The sequence below is a fragment of the Rhododendron vialii genome, chromosome 9a, assembly GCF_030253575.1.
Source record: "Rhododendron vialii isolate Sample 1 chromosome 9a, ASM3025357v1".
Taxonomy (NCBI): Eukaryota; Viridiplantae; Streptophyta; class Magnoliopsida; order Ericales; family Ericaceae; genus Rhododendron; species Rhododendron vialii.
In genome coordinates, this window is record NC_080565.1 from 31,403,559 (window position 1) to 31,418,151 (window position 14,593).

The window sequence follows — 14,593 nt, forward strand, 5'->3', positions numbered from 1 at the left end:
GGTCATTTTACTTAGGTGAAAATGACGGTCCAGAACGTGTTTTGATAATGTCCAGTTCGGTATAGTTTTAGCTCGTTGCGGGCTCCATAATGAGCAGAATCGTTCATTTAGTAAAACTCATTGAATATGCCATTCACGCAAAAAATTAACTTGATTAAATATTGATAGCTACATAAACGGAATAGATTTATACAGAAAAAGGGGGCAATTATACAATTGCCCATTTTTTTTTCTTGTAAAAGTATGTTTCCGTTTATGTAGCTATCAATGTTTAATCAAGTTAATTTTTTGCGTGAATGACATATTTGATGAGTTCTAAAAAATAAATGATTTCGATATTGTTATAGACACTCATCTCACAACGGCCCAAAATTGGATCGGACTGAACTTAAATAAAACTGGAGTGGACCTCTTCCCACCAAGCCATTGTTCCACGGATCCGATTTAGAATGTAGAAGTTTGCTCTTTTCGAACCGGCTCAGCGATTCTTTTGATATTTTTTTTTCTAGCCTAATTTGTCTAATTTATTTGATTCTCATCATTAACAATTTAACAGTATGCGGCGTTAACTGGTGGGGTTAGGGGATAACTAAAGGCGGACTTGGAGTCCCTGCAGTGCTCTAAAAGAGCTGCAACTTGCAGCCCGTCAAAACAGTGCCGTTTTGGTCCAAACCCTCTACCCTCTCTTGTTTGACACGCACAGACTCTCTCTCCTCTCTCTCTCTCTCTCTCTCTCTCTAATATCGAGACTCTCTCTCTACCCTTTGTCCTCTTTTTGATTTCTTCTGCAAATTTTCGTTCTCCACTCTAAAAGGTTCGTGAGCAGTTAGGCTCTGTTTCGCTTTCTTCAAAAATTTTTTTTTTCAAACAGAAGGTAATTTCAAACTCAAATAAAAAAACAATAATTTCAAACTCAAATATAATCAAAATGGAAAATGATTTTTCAATTTTTTTTGAACTATTTAAAAGATCTCAATGAGATCTCTCAAACAAGATCTATATTGGTAGAAAAATTATTTGCGTAAAAACATAATTTTTGAATTTGAAATTACTTTCTTTTTTAAAAGGAAGGTTTATATAAAAAGTGGAACGGCTTCTTATAATTAATGGTAATATCTAAAGAGGAACAGGAACACTTTTAGCAAAGCTTTGATGAATTTTAATAGTTGATTGGGTTTTTTCTATGGATTCTTGTGATTCACTCTAGTTTGCTGAGATTCTAAACGAGAATATAAACTCCATGAAAAAAGGGTTGGTTACTTGGATCTCTTTCTTTAATTACTAGATTTTATGAATTGGTTCCTTTCCAAATTAATCTTAAGTTCCGCTAAGAACTTTTTCTTTTAGAAAACATTTTGTCCTTATTCAAAAAATTCTGCGATTGTTTGTTTTATTTCAAATTTTAGTGGATTATTGATTCGCCTCGACGAGACAAATTGGAAGAATAAAAAAAATTACTTTTACCTAAATATTTTGGGAAATAACCATTTTTTTAGCAAAAAAAAGTCAAAAAAATCCTTTTTTTTTTTTTACTTAAAAATGGTTATTTCCCAAAATATTTCGGTAAAAGTAAAAAAAATTTACTTTTCCGAATCGAGACGAATCAAAAAGTCAAAAAAAATTTGGCACAAAACTAACAAACGAGAAAAAATTCAAATAATGACAAAAAAAAGTCATAAAAGTCCTTTGAGTGCCAGTGGAATGAGTGTCAGTTAGGAGCATTTTTCCCATATCTGATTTAGAATTGAAGTCGTTTAAGGAAAAAAAAAAAAAATTTGCTTGATGACCAAAATTGATCAGAAATTATACATTTTTGGTTTGGAGTTGAAGAGGACAAATGGGTCTGACAAGAGAGAGAGACAGAGAGAGAGAGAGAGAGAGAGGAGGGGGGGACAAATGGGTCAGAGAGAGGATTTGTGTGCATCTTGGCCCAAAACAGCGCCGTTTTAAAGCGCTGCAAGTTGCAGCTCTTTAGAGCACTGCAGGGACTCCAAGTCCAACTAAAGGCACGATATGTCGAGAGCGGGTACAATTTTTAAATATTATTTGATGCCTCAAGACTATTAAATAATTTTTTAAAATATATATAAAATCACCCGCATCTCTCATCTTTAAAAGAAGTCTAAATTCTTTCCCCTGAGCTTAATGGGTCAAATTATGTCAAAAATAAAAATTAATAGTTATTGCTATCAGTTTATTTGTTTTCACCATATATATAGGATTGTTTTTTAAGTTGTTAAGTTTATTTCAGGCAACTTACCAGAAACAAAAAAAAAAAAAAAAAGTTTAATTCAGGTATTGTACGTGGAAGAAGCCTTGACTGATTTCATTCTGCTGTTTTTTTTTTCCCCCACACGGTAGGATGTTAGTATGTTAGATTACTACGACAGGCCAATGTTGTTCCATTAACTTGAACTTGAGACCTCACACTCTTGGCCAAGGTTAAAGTGCCAAGTCGAGCAGAGCTTTGTCAAGCTCGATCTCGGCTTGTTTACTAAACAAGAGCCAAAAACTTGAGATCAAGCTCAACTCGAGCTTTAATGAGCTGAGCTTAATCATTTACTGAAATGAAAACAATACAGAGGATCGGAAAAGAACTAACCTTTTTATTAAGGGAAAGAGACTGCAAATATTACAAGGGAGAGAGAGAGATCGAGAGCTTGGTTTTTACAGAGAGAGAGGGCAAAACCAAAAACCTGCCTAAACAAAAGCAGAAGCGTCCTTTATATAGAGGACTCTACAGGAAAATAAATTATTACAATACAACTGTACAATAGTGGAAATAATTGACACCCAATCTTTCCACCTAAAACCGAAAGTTACCCTTTTATTGAGTAACTTTGAAAACACTCCATTATTGAGCCTTTCACCAAAAATTAAAGTGTACTCTATTATTGAGTACCATCAATAATTTAGCCTCCTTTGATTTGAAGTCTAAGCGACCATTATTGATCCCGCTTTTCTTTTCCTTTACGCGTTGGGTGGTCACAATTTCAACCATACTGTCCCAAAAGTCACCCAATGTGGGCTCATGCTGATCTTCTTCATAGGGGTCTTGAGATTCACCAGCAAGACAAGCAAAAGGATTGCTGTCAGCCTCATTGCTGGTGGCTGATGTCATGGACGCATCATCGGAAGCTTGATTGACCGATTGTAAAAATTGATCTTTCATATAATCCATTGTCTTAATAACAATTTCTTCATCAGATAGGGATGGATTTATGGTTCGAATTTGAGCCGAAATTTCCAAAAACAGATTCTTGATTGAGGGTTTTTCCCTCTGCTGAACCTGCTTCGCCAGCTCTTGATTTTTCAATTTTATAATTGACAGCTGCTCCTCAATTTGGAGCCCTTTCCACCATTTGTACTGATAGAATCGTTCCAAAATTGGGAAGCCAAAATTATCTTTGGCAACTTGGATATCCCATCTCCAAATCCATGGGATTCCGCAAGATGCCATAGATTGAAGGAATAATTTTCCTTTCGAAATATTGGGTCCCCATAATTGAGACTGAAATTTCATAAAGGACTCAATTTCCTCCTGTAAATCTTGTGGAAGATAATCCGGTTGTGGCCCAAATTTGTTCCACCAAGATATAAACCAATTTGGGAATTCATTTTGTCCAACAGATTTTGGACATATTTTAAAAAACCAATAGTGCTTCTTCTTGGGATTTTGATAATAAAATGCTTTGGTCCAAGCTTCAATATAATCCCAATAATTATATTGGACTGTGGATGTTCCATGCTCATTTTTCATAGTCAAAATTCTTGACTTTTGTGGGTGAATTCTCCATCTATGAACTGGAATAACCATCTTTATTATGGCTTTGCTATAACTGATTGGACCATTCTTTTGATCCACTTTTTCGTAGGTGTGGCTAAATTCCACTGATCCTGTCTGAATAAGCATTTGCTCAAAGCAAAAACGATATTTTCCTTCAGGAACTGGATATCCCATTATATCCATGTATCGGGACCTAATTTCCCAAGGATCATCTTTGAATTGTTCATCCTGAGATTCCAAGATCATAATTGTCTCAGTCAATTCTGAGGTTCTGAAGATTTCTTCAGTTTGAACGACCTCCGCCATTGAAGGTGATGATGGTGAGGCAAAATTAGCCTCTTGCAGAGATGGATACTGCAATCTCTGAGCCTTTAAGTAGGCTTCTACTTCTGCTTGGGTCACCTTTGGACGACCCCTGCCACGAGAAGAATTTCCTCGACCACGTCCTCTATCTAGTGGTCTGTTCATTCTGCAAAATTAAGCAGTAGATAATAATGTTAGCTCCGATTGAAGCCTGTCAATTGTCAACTGGAGAAATTCCATATCCCAGTCTTCATCATCATCAGATCCATATTTTTTATAATGCCGCAATAATGCCTCTCTGGTATGAACCCATCGTAGAACATTACTACGAGTATGAGGCCATTTTAAAATTGTCATTTCCACATGGGAGTTGAAAACAGCTCTTTGCAATTTTAGATATTGCAAAAATATTATTCTTTGCAAAACAAAATTATTGTGATTCATCCCTGCAAAAATTCACGGGTAAGGAAATCAGGTAAAGAATTATTTTCTCCTTTAATGTATTCAATTTCAAAATCAAAGGCAGATAATTCAGACTGTAAAAAAGCAAAAATTTGTTTTGAAGCAAGATTTTTAATATCCTGTTTCAACACTTGTTTAGCTGCACTACAATCAACCCTGATTAAAAATTGTTGATTGAGTAAATCATCTTGAAATTTATGTATGCATTTAACAATAGAAAGAATTTCTTTCTTTATGGTACTATAATTGGCTTGAGCATTTTTAAACAAATCAGAAGTAAATCTTACTAATTCTTCTTTATTAGAATTAGTATTATATTGTTTCAAAATACCTCCGTATCCTAAATTCGAGGCATCTGTCTCTACAATTTTTTTCCAATCAGGATTAGCTATTGCTAGACAAGGCAATTGCTTTGCTTTTAATTTAATTTTTCGAACAGCCCTAGTATGCTGTTCAGACCATGGAGGAGGATTCTTCTTAAGCTTGTCATATAACGGAGCAGAATCCTGAGCCAAATCTTTATAATAGTCTCCTATATAGTTGAGACTTCCTAAAAACCTTTGCAATTGGGTTTTATCTCTAATTTCATCTGGAAATTTAGAAGCGAATTTTATACTTCTATCAATAGGGATAATTTTCCCTTGGTGAATGTTGTGACCTAAGAATCTGACCTTAGTCTGGAATAATTTCATCTTAGGCGCAGAAACAACTAAACCATTTCTTTTTATCACATCTTTAAAAATTCTAAGATTTAACATGTTGATCTATGTTCTCAGAAAATATTAGAACATTATCAATGTAACAAATTGCAAAATCAGAATGGGGATAAAAAATATCATTCATAATATTTTGAAATTCTGAAGGTGCATTCTTCAGACCAAAAGGCATAACATTCCATTCGAAATGACCAAATGGAACAGCAAATGCAGTCTTATACCGATCAGATTCTTGTATTTGAATCTGCCAATATCCTGATTTCAAATCAAATTTAGAAAAAATGACTGCCTTATTCAGTCGATCCAATAAGTCTTTTTTATTAGGGATGGGATACCTAATCCACATTAAGACTTCATTTAATGGTTTATAATTAATAACCAGTCTAGGAACACCTCGTTCCTTTTCAGCGTTTTTATTAACGTAAAAAGTTGTGCAACTCTAAGGAGAATAGCTTTTTCTAATCAATTGTTTTTGAAATAAACTATCAATCTCATTTTGACATAATTTCAAATATTCTTGTTTCATTTGAGAAGGTCTAGCCTTTGTAGGAATTCTCTTTTCATTAAAATCCTTCTCATAAGGTAATGAAACAACATGCTGCTTTCTATCCCAAAAAGCATTTGGGATATCATTACAAATTTCATTTTTAAAACTCTCTTCTATTTGAGAAATTTTCTCTTTTAAAAAGGGTTTTTGTAAAACCTCTTCAATATTCATTATTTGAATTTCCTTTTTGAGAAAATTTATTTGTTTATCTTTATGAGAAATTTTTCTCATTATATCATTGATTTCTTTGTAAACAGGTGGAGAGACAAATTCAAAAAATATCTCATGATCACCTATCTGAGCAGTTATTCCAGCCGTGCTGGTCTTCATTGGAAGCAACATTGATAAAAAAAGAGTTCCAAGGATTAACTCCTGTTGAAGATTCCTAATACATAGAAATGTTGTTTCTAAACAAACTCCCTTATTACAAATGTAAACATTATTGAATTTGTATTTAATTATCATTTTTTCTCCACTGGCATTAGTGAGACTTTGAGAAGTTTTCTCAAAATATTGGGTTGGAATAATCCCTTCTTGGACACAATTCATATCCGCACCACTATCAACCAAAGCAATAATATTGTTGATAGTGTATTCCTTATGGATTACCAAATTAACCTTAATATGCCATTTTTGGTAAACCACTTTGTTTATGGAATTTAAATAGGCCAAATCATCAACTTTGCTTGATTCGCCTTTATTTTTCAAGACAACTAATCTTGTCTTGATATCATAAAGTTCTTGAGCAGCTTTGCTCTGAAAAGTCTTCAATGACCGAATCTCGGCCTTCAGAGTATTAATTTCGCTCTTTAGATCAGGAATTGTAACAGGTTTAAAATTATCCACCTGTTCTAAACGATCAAGAATAATTTTCAAACTATAATTTTCATTAGGAAGCTGGGGTTTTTCTTCCTCTTCTTCTTTCATTGAAGATATACAAGTTTCAATTACTCTCATCTTAAGCTGGGGATCATCAATTTGATCAATAACTTCTAAAAGACCCTGTTGTTTTTCAGTTAGAACATTCACACTGAGACCATTCATTTCCACTATTGCCTTCCAATAATCATCAGAAGTGGAACACTCGATACCATTGCAATTGCAGTCATTAGTGATTCCTTCCTCTTCTGAAGTGGAAGAGGTGTCTTCATTTTCAGAGAGATCATTAATTTGATCTTCTGAATCAGAATCATTAGAATCAATTAAAAGTTTGTAAAGGGTCTGCTTTAACCCTTCATCTAATTGAAGTTCTTCTAATTTCTTTTTGGTCTTGCATTTGTTTGCATAATTACCTATTCTGCCACATTTATAACATTTGGCAAAGACCTTCTTTTTACCTTCATTTTTCTGCTTTCTAGCAGTATTCTTAGGATTTTTTGAGCTTGATGGCTCATCCCTATCCTTATGTTTCTTTTTCCCATATTTCTTCTTAGAATATTTTCGAGTAGTCTTATTACTACTCTTATTCTTATGAGGTTTAGAATACTGGGGAAGATCATAACCAAATTGGTCACAAAATTGTCCTAATTCCTGTTTACCGGTTAGGTTCTGCTTTTTCAATTGATTATGCAGCTTTATGTCATTACACAAAGTTAATCCTTCCTGAATAATAATGGCTATAAGCTGGCCATAGGTGTACCTATTATAATCAATAGATAAACCATTATTTTGGTCACGCAATTTCTTGCTGATTTTCTCAGCAAAGAAATAAGGTAAACCATCGACAAATTTTGACTTCCAATGCTCACTATTAGCATCAATTCTTTGCATAACTTTTGCAAGAAACACATCTTTATACCAACGAAAATGAGTTAGCGTTGGACATTTTAAATTTTGAAGTAGCTCCCTACTTCTTTCTCGTTGGTTATCTCAATGACCAACAAAATGTAAAATTATTGACTGGACAAAAGTATAAACAGCATCCTGCTTTATTGTGCCAGTCTCAGTAGTTTTTACTGCATTCAAAATTTCTTGTCTTTGGTCTGTGGTTAGAATATTATCCCACCAACCTTTAAGCATACCAGTGAATCCAACTGTGATCCAACCGGCTACTTCCTTATCCTCATTTTTATTATTAGTACAAATTGTGCTATGCATCATCATTTGATGTGCAACACCAAAAATTTGATATTCAGTCATACCATCTATGTTCCATTCATAGATAGTCCTGCCACTATAAGACATCTGTTTTTGAAAACCAGATTCTTCATAAAGCATATCTTGTGGAGTAGGTCCAGGATAATAATACCTATCAGCTCCACTATAAGGAAAATTTTTAGGATATTGAATTTTGTTAATAGTCTCATGTTGAAACTGGAGAAAAGAATTTTCTAATTCTACCACATCCTGAGAAGACATCTCTTGGTCGTGGTCATCAGAGATAGCATTAAGGGTTAATCCCTTAAATCTCATTTGTAATTCTTTAAGTAAATCAGAATTTTTATTAGGGTTTGTGAGATTAAACCCAGTTATTGGTAATGGTGGCCGGATATTAGATGGTGAAATCTCATCCTCCTTGTTTCCGGTCTTAGGACTTATTAGTCTAATATCTTCTCTAGTTTGAGCTATCTGCTCTTCCATTCTGACCAATTGGTCTCCAATGGTATTAAGACAAGCATTAGTATGATTATTCTGTTTATAAACTTTTTCATTTGGATCTGTGCTTGTGGGTCTAACAAAAGCAGCAGTTCCAAAGGTAGATCAGACTCAGAATTGCCCTCAATAAACAAAGGTATAGTTGGAGGATGAACTGTGCGAATCACAGTTCCCGTCATAGACCTCCAATTCCTATGATAATCTTGTATAACATTTATGGATCTATCACATTCAAGCCAATACCTTCCATAAAACCATTGAGTGAAAGGTATAATTTTTTGTTGGCTTTCAAGGAAATCATAAAATTCATTCTTGAATTTTTGTAATTGACCAGAATTATATTTATTGAAATACCAACTCCTAAACTCTTTGTATTTTGGGAGTTGAAATTCTGCATTAATTTCCTTCCTAAGTTCAGCCCCTATTATCATTATTAAGACTAAACGCCATTTCACTAGCAGTAGGTGATTCTACTGTGTTATTCTGGTGAGTATAAACTCCATGAGGTATTTGGTTTTGGGATAATCTTATCCCAATCAAATTGTCATCCTCCACCGGATGATGTGATTCTGGAATTTCTGATGTCGAATGTCGACTGGTAGTTGGTATGCTAACTCTATATAGAGTTTGATTATTACGAGAACTCAAACTTCTCGTATAGCTACTGGCCTGAGAATTTCTAAAATTTAAGAAAACCGTGCCATCATTATCTTGAACTATTTGTTCAATTGTATTACTAATGGGTCTAGGAGAAACCGCATTAGGCATAGTCCAACTATCAGGAAAGGTAATTTCTTCCCAATTAATCAATCTATTAGTTGCAACATTTGAAGTCAACATATTAGATTCTATTAAAACAGTTCTATCTGTAGGGCGCATCATTCGTACCCTGGGATTCATAGTATTCATAACTTTGTAATAAATTCTATAAATTACAGCAATAACTTCGGATCCAGGCAAGAAATCATAACCTCTAGTCTGGATTCTACAATTCAAGGCTTCTCCTATATTCCTATCAGTAAGAGATAGAGATAAATCAGGAAAAGCATTAAAATAAACATGACCATGACTTAAGCTGGTCTCAATTGCCCCAATAATTGAGGATCTCCAATTATTACACCTTCCATCACGCAAAGTGACTTGTAAACAGGTGTCCATCCCTAGTAATGTTAAAGGTTTAAGGGCGATTTGCACTAAACCTATATGAACATACCTATAATTTTGCATGTGTGCAAGTAGATCAGTGCGATCCATAAGATTAATTATCTTATCATTCAATTCCAGGCTTTCTGTTCTTTCAACAGTTTTAATTGCCATGCTACTTTTTAATTCAAACATTCCATGCCTGTATATAACAGAATGACGAACTGGAGGAATTGTCCAGTAATTTAGTTGTTCTTGCACATTAGCATATTCTACTAATTCAGAATTTTTAATTCTATCATTATCAGAACGAAATAGCCTTCTCATGTTGAGATGGGTGTGTTAGTGCTTACATATTCCATTATAACATAATCCAGCCTTTTTTTTTTTTTTTTAAATGAAAGGAAACATTCCTGATAGCACGTCTGTCAACGATTTACCGGAGCAATAGGCCAAATCACCCTTCCCGGGTCCTCATGGCCGGACAAATCCGAACGCGACTTGGATGACGTCCCACTACCTTGAATGTTTTCTTACATTTGAATATCTTTGTTGGACGCATTTTTTCATGTACATACGCATTTTATATGTAATTTGTTCATACTTCAATACTGTACTGATTATAGTGTTCAAATCCCTAACAGGAATCACCTGCGGTTCAATCGCTGAGCGTACCCAATTCGTAGCCTATCTAATATACACTTCCTTCTTAACCGGGTTCGTCTACCCGGTAGTCTCCCACTGGTTCTGGTCCAGTGATGGGTGGGCCAGCGCGTTCCGAACCGACGGCAACCTCCTTTTCCTTTTCGGCTCCGGCGTCATTGATTTTGCCGGTTCGGGTGTGATCCACATGGTCGGCGGCCTCGCCGGCCTGTGGGGTGCCTTTATTGAAGGCCCCAGGATTGGCCGGTTCGACAAAACCGGCCGATCCGTAGCCTTACGAGGACACAGTGCTTCACTGGTCGTCCTCGATACGTTTGTCCTCTGGTTCGGGTGGTACGGGTTCAACCCCGGCTCGTTTTTAACCATCTTGATTGCATACGGTACCAACGGGGTCTTTTTACGGGCAGTGGAGTGGGGTCGGGAGGACAGCTGTCACGACGACATTGGCTGGGTGCACGGCGGGGCTTACGACATTGTTTGGCAAGAGGTTATTGGTTGGGCATTGGAATCTTACGGACGTTTGTAACGGTTTATTGGGGGGTTTCGTGGCGATTACCGCTGGGTGCGCGGTGGTGGAACCGTGGACGGCTATTATTTGTGGGTTCGTGGCGGCTTGGGTTTTGATTGGGTGTAACATGCTCGCTGAGAAGATGGAGTACGACGACCCGCTAGAGGCGGCACAGCTCCACGGCGGATGCGGCATGTGGGGTGTACTCTTCACCGGCTTGTTTGCCAAAGAAAGGTATTGTAGGCTAAGCGCTTGTTTGATTTGCTTGCTTATTAGACCGGGATAAATTAAAGAAAATAAACAAGTGAATCAAATAGACTAAAAATTCAAAATGCCTAAAATGGTGAAATAAATTTTTTGATCAGCATGGGTGTTCCATCTTATGAAATAAATTATTATATATTCATGAAAAAAATTATTTATCTCTTGAATAAATAAAACCAACCACATAGTTACGTCTTGCAATATAACTTTCTTAAAATCATTTATTTCCTTTGAGAATAATCAAAAAGAAAAATGAAACGAAATTATTTGATAACGTCTTGCAATATAACTTTCTTAAAATCTTCAAAAATTCATGGGTTCAAATTTTAAAGGTGTGATCTATGATCGGACAAATTGTACCCTGCAATTAATCCATCTTATGAACCGGAAAAAAAGTCTTTTCATCATTACAATTTTGTAAAACAAACAAGAACATCCAATAAAATGCCAACTTAGGATTTCAATATTCCATTGAAGCCAAATGACAAGGAATTTCTTACACGAACTTGAATCTGAAATTATCATTTTCTCAAACAGGTATGTGAGCGAGGTGTATGCACCGGGGCGGCCGTTTGGGTTTTTGATGGGAGGCGGAGTGAGGTTGCTGGCGGCGCAGATGATACAGATCTTGATGGTCTTCGTCTGGGTCATGGTTACCATGGCCCCACTTTTCTACATACTCCACAAATTGAAGCTACTGCAGATATCGCGGGAGGACGAGATGACGGGAATGGATCTCACGAGCCACGGAGGGTGTGCGTACGCATATCACGATGAAGATGATAAACCAACCATACCTGATCAATCTCCAAGGAAGAGGATCAACCCCATGAGCTCGAGTCCCTATAATGATCCTCATGGTTACCATGGCCCCACTTTTCTACATACTCCACAAGTTGAAGCTACTGCGGATATCGCGGGAGGACGAGATGACGGGAATGGATCTCACGAGCCATGGAGGGTGTGCGTACGCGTATCACGATGAAGATGATAAACCAACCATACCTGATCAATTTCCAAGGAAGAGGATCAACCCCATGAGCTCGAGTCCCTATAATGATCCACCATCCTTTTCGTTGCTGTGAAAACTCAAATCGAATCTTATGGGTTGTTGGGTTTCAGTGGGTCACTCGAAATTAGAATAACATGCCAATAATAATAATATGGATGTTCTTAGTTGGCCCAGATGTCGGATCTTAAGTATGAGAAGGAATAAGTACGAATGTAACGCCCCGCTATTTTCTATAAATAAATTTCAAAATACATTGTATTTTCAAATGCTTCTAGGCCCCTATTTTCTCCATAAATAAATTACATCATCAAAATAAACTTAAGCCGCCTTCTAAACAATCTTTTAGATGCTCCAAAATTATCAACTATTCCAAGACATCTCCAAATTAATCCTTAAATGCTCCGATTCAATTTCGACTAATCCGGCTCCACACCTGAAAAAGAAATTATCCGGAAAGTATATGATAGAACAGAATAACAAAGCTCATAAGTGGAATCAAGATACGATAATCGACCAAGTCGAAGCAACAATCACAAGAAACCTTATACCATGTCCTCCTCAGTATATGATCTATGATCCTCCCCCAACTCCTTCCTCACCGGGTCATCCTCGATCCATTCTGGCTATTGGATAGGCTATTGGTGCATGAGTTCACTCGATCCATGTACGAAACAATTCCATAGTACTCAATCAACAACATCATATTCAATATCAATTATTCCACTTTTCAACAATATTCCACAGGATTGAACGAAAATCACGAGATAATCAAAAGGAGTACAAAGGTGAGAGTGAAGAAAAGATTCCGAAAGTAGGAAGCATATCGTATACTCTCCAGATTACCTCAAATATGACCGGCCGCATTGTCTATGAATCAATGCCTTAAACTATTTTTTCACATTCATCAATAGCCCACCAACTTTTTTCCTCTTCTCTTTCTCCCCATCTATTTTCTCTTTCTTTTCTCTATTGTGTGTGGTGTGTGGAATGGAGGGGAGGGGACTTTCCTATTTATACTAGTGGAAGAACAATCTAGATCTTATCTAGAAATCCTAATCATATCCTATATAATCCTAACAAAATCTTAATCATATCCTATATAATCCTAACAAAATCTTAACCATATCCTATATAATCGTAATAAAATCTTATATAATCTAATAATATCTAACAAAATCTATATAGTATCTTAGAAAATCCAATCAAATCTTATCCAATCAAATCCAATCCAATCTAATCTTATCCTAATCATATCTAATAAAATCCAATATAATCTTATCCTAGATTTTTAGGATTACGGACCGAAGGCTAGGGTTCTATAATAGTAAAAAAAATCCTATAATATCAAAGGGGTTTTAATGGCTAACTCCCAGAGTTAAATAATAATAATACAAACACTTTAATGAATGACAAAACAATTTTTTTATAAAAGAATTATAATAAAATATTTTATTTTATTCTAAAAAAAATTGACTTGAAAATTCGGGTCATTAGAACGAACGTCGAAAATCATACACATATTTACAGACACGCTCATATTTATGTGGGACTCTCACAATATTTGATTTTGAGGCTCGTACATGGATGTAAGTGGTATGTAAATTACGAGTTTGTTTTTTTTCTTTTTCTTATTGAATCACAATTTTTGTAATAATATAATGTGTTTGTGCGTTTTGTGAAACAAAATTCTCTCCTCCCAATCACATGTATTAGACTAAAGGTTCATTTCCTGGGGGGAACTAGTTTCCCCAGTGTTCTAAGCCCAGAATTCAAAGTCGCCGAAAACAACTTAAGATCGATTTCTTGGCGCATTTGATTGAGAATATGTAGGGTCTATTAAATTTAGTTATTGGCAAACACTTGTTAGTTTTGGTTATCTAAAAACCAAAATTTGATTATTTCTAAGGAGCTAGTCTTGCTAAGTTTAATTATATCATTATGAGTCATATTTTGCACCAATATTATTAACTTTAGAAACCCTATTTACTTTTGATTATGCGATTGTGGATACCCTAACGCCTACGAGAGCCCTCTCTCTCTAGGATATTTGGATTTTTTTCTAGGATATTTCCAAGGAAAATTGGGTAAATGTCATACGTAGTTTTTTACTTTTCTGATCCCTCTCATCGAGACAAACTAGTAATTTAAAAAAATTTAGCGCAAAACTAACTAACACGATTTATTTTGAACAAATACGAAAAAAGTACTACCACTTTTAGTTGAGTGGAAACAAAGCCCAAGTATCAGGGTAAGAGTCGTCAGGCCTCCCATAATTAGTCTAAAATCACATCGTATTATCTGATTAATTGTGCACATGTCTTGCATGCATAATACACATTCGAACCATAATTATTTTTTTGAACTTAATTAGTATATACGTCCAAGATAAGATAGATCTCAACCTAACCCATTCAAGATTGTCGATTGAGACATTTTTTGACATGTTTTTCACGGCCTCCTTTAATTTTGCCTTGAACTATCGATGATGGGAGAATTTACCCACCAGGGAAACAGGATTCTCTATGCCGAGAGATTTTTTAGCCGTTGAATTTAAAATATTAAAAATAATTACAAAATTCAACAGCCGAAAAAC

At 35.4% G+C, this 14,593-nt stretch overlaps 1 pseudogene; it reads left to right on the forward strand.

The window, feature by feature from the left end:
* The window catches only part of LOC131299794 (ammonium transporter 1 member 2-like), a 29,209-nt pseudogene extending 16,323 nt beyond the window's left edge, over positions 1 to 12,886 (forward strand).
* Positions 12,887 to 14,593: the final 1,707 nt, after the last annotated feature.